Consider the following 3,534-nt stretch of genomic DNA (forward strand, 5'->3'; position numbering starts at 1 on the left):
TCTATATGAGACCAGTCTATATGAGACCGGTCTCTATATGAGACCGGTCTCATGATACCAGTCTATATAGAGACCCGTCTCTATATGAGACCAGTCTCCTGATACCAGTCTATATGAGACCAGTCTCATATAGAGACCGGTCTCATATAGAGACCGGTCTCATATAGAGACTGGTCTCATATAGAGACCGGTCTCATATAGACTGGTATCAGGAGACTGGTCTCATATAGAGACGGGTCTCTATATAGACTGGTATCATGAGACCGGTCTCATATAGAGACGGGTCTCTATATAGACTGGTATCATGAGACCGGTCTCATATAGAGACTGGTATCATGAGACCAGCGTCCACACCTAATATCCATTATGAGGCAGAAGGACTTCAATAGTCTTAGTCTTTTCTAGAGAAACTGATCAGACCTGTCCTACAAATGTAATGTTGGTGGACTCTGTCCTAGGTGGACCAGGGTGGACTCTGTCCCAGGTGGACTCTGTCCCATGGTGGATGTTGTCCCAGGGTGTACTCTGTCCCAGGTGGACTCTGTCCCGGGTGGACGTTGTCCCAGGGTGGACTCTGTCCCAGGGTGGACTCTGTCCCGGGTGGACTCTGTCCCGGGTGGACTCTGTCCCATGGTGGACGTTGTCCCAGGGTGGACTCTGTCCCAGGTGGACGTTGTCCCAGGTGGACTCTGTCCCGGGTGGACGTTGTCCCAGGGTGGACTCTGTCCCATGGTGGACGTTGTCCCAGGGTGGACTCTGTCCCGGGTGGACTCTGTCCCAGGTGGACGTTGTCCCAGGGTGGACTCTGTCCCAGGTGGGCTCTGTCCCATGGTAGACGTTGTCCAGGGTGGACATTGTCCCGGGTGGATGTTGTCCCGGGTGGACATTGTCCCTGCAGGTTGAGTTTCTGCAGCACAAAAGCACCAATCAGTTCCCTGGTAGAGAGAAACTTCCAGTGCTTTGCATCGATGACCCTGTGTGTGTGTGTGTGTGTGTGTGTGTGTGTGTGTGTGTGTGTGTGTGTGTGTGTGTGTGTGTGTGTGTGTGTGTGTGTGTGTGTGTGTGTGTGTGTGTGTGTGTGTGTGTGTGTGTGTGTGTGTGTGTGTGTGTGTGTGTGTGTGTGTGTGTCTATTGCAGAATGTGCCTTTAAACATCTCCAGTATTTAGACGCCTCCCGTTCTGTGTGAATTTCAAGCTGGTTTTCATCTTCAACCAGTTCAAACTATTCTTTTCTTTGATCTCGGTTCACCAGCTTGATTAAAGTCAACTTTCCCTTTGATCCTTATACCACAGCTGTTGTGTCACATTTTCAAGTGAGCAGCAAATCAAGTGAAATGTTGTTGTTTTCATTAGTTAGACAAGTGGAATCAAGTATAAATGTGAAGCCATGAAGGTTCAGCAGAGTCCCACCTGATCCTCCTCCCCTGGACCCTGCAGGGGTCCTGAGTCACGTTAGCTCGCTAGGTAGCTGGCTAGCTAGCAGCGGGTGGGAGGCTCGGTGGATCCATATCGGCAGCATTAGCACCTCTTAGGAGGAGCTGCTGAGGGTCACCTGGACAGGAGGACTCAGGACCCAGACCAGAGCCTGGCGAGACCCACAAAACCAGCTCAGACGCCACGAGCCAGGTTTTCCTCCGACACGGTTCCCAGGACCTCCAGAGACCAGAACCAGAGGAAGTCCAGCTGTGTTCAGGACACTGAACACATTAGAGGCTTGTGATTAACACTGTTCAGCCTGGTCGTCTGGTCCAGACCAGGTCCAGGCCAGACCGTCTGGTCCAGACCAGGTCCAGACCAGACCGTCTGGTCCAGACCAGACTGTCAGGTCCAGACCGTCTAGTCCAGACCAGACTGTCAGGTCCAGGCCAGACCGTCAGCTGGATGTGGGCGGGGCTGATCAGCTGGATGTGGGCGGGGCTGATCAGCTGGATGTGGGCGGGGCTGATCAGCTGGATGTGGGCGGGGCTAATGAAAAGACAAAGACTGGACAGGAGAAGTTTTGACAACATGAAGAAGAAAATGACTTTTGTATATTTTGTATTATTGATTCTCTTTTTATTCCACATTGATTCTCTTCATTTTGTCCCTCCTGAGGCTCCATAGAGGATCTTTAACTCTCCGTGTCCACATCCCTCAACAAACACCTTCACCTGCTGGAGGTCGTGACCTTCACCTGCTGGAGGTCGTGACCTTCACCTGCTGTCGTCACCTCCTCCTCCTCTTCCTCCTCCTCCTCTTCCTCCTGCTCCTCTTCCTCTTCCTCCTGCTCCTCTTCCTCCTGCTCCTCTTCCTCCTCCTCTTCCTCCTGCTCCTCTTCCTCTTCCTCCTGCTCCTCTTCCTCCTGCTCCTCTTCCTCTTCCTCCTGCTCCTCTTCCTCCTGCTCCTCTTCCTCCTCCTGCTCCTCCTCCTCTCCCTCCTCCTCCTCTTCCTCCTCTTTCTCCTTCTCCTCCTCCTCCTGCTCCTCCTCCTCTTCCTCCTGCTCCTCTTCCTCCTGCTCTTCCTCCTCCTCCTCCTCTTCCTCCTCTTCCTCCTCCTCCTGCTCTTCCTCCTCCTCCTCTTCCTCCTCCTCCTGCTCTTCCTCCTCCTGCTCCTCTTCCTCCTCCTCCTCCTCCTCCTCCTCGTTTTATTTGATTCAGTTCTTTTTACTTCATTCTGCTCATTTAGTTTTTCTTTCTGTGAAGAAACGTCGTTTTCACTGGAAGCTTCGGCAGCTAAACTGTTAGATTGTCTTGTTGTTGTTGTCCTTCATGTTTGTCCTCTTGTTGTTGTTGTCCTTCATGTTTGTCTTGTTGTTGTTGTCCTTCATATTTGTCTTGTTGTTGTCCTTCATGTTTGTCTTGTTGTTGTTGTCCTTCATGTTTGTCCTCTTGTTGTTGTTGTCCTTCATGTTTGTCCTCTTGTTGTCCTTCATGTTTGTCCTCTTGTTGTTGTTGTCCTTCATGTTTGTCCTCTTGTTGTCCTTCATGTTTGTCCTCTTGTTGTTGTTGTCCTTCATGTTTGTCCTCTTGTTGTTGTTGTCCTTCATGTTTGTCCTCTTGTTGTTGTTGTCCTTCATGTTTGTCCTCTTGTTGTTGCTGTCCTTCATGTTTGTCCTCTTGTTGTTGTTGTCCTTCATGTTTGTCCTCTTGTTGTTGTCCTTCATGTTTGTCCTCTTGTTGTTGCTGTCCTTCATGTTTGTCCTCTTGTTGTTGTTGTCCTTCATGTTTGTCCTCTTGTTGTTGTTGTCCTTCATGTTTGTCCTCTTGTTGTTGTTGTCCTTCATGTTTGTCCTCTTGTTGTTGTCCTTCATGTTTGTCCTCTTGTTGTTGCTGTCCTTCATGTTTGTCCTCTTGTTGTTGTTGTCCTTCATGTTTGTCCTGTTGTTGTTGCTGTCCTTCATGTTTGTCTTGTTGTTGTTGTCCTTCATGTTTGTCTTGTTGTTGTTGTCCTTCATGTTTGTCCTGTTGTTGTTGCTGTCCTTCATGTTTGTCCTCTTGTTGTTGTTGTCCTTCATGTTTGTCCTCTTGTTGTTGTTGTCCTTCATGTTTGTCCTCT

This window comes from Blennius ocellaris (assembly GCF_963422515.1).
Source record: "Blennius ocellaris genome assembly, contig: SCAFFOLD_176, whole genome shotgun sequence".
NCBI classification, from domain to species: Eukaryota; Metazoa; Chordata; class Actinopteri; order Blenniiformes; family Blenniidae; genus Blennius; species Blennius ocellaris.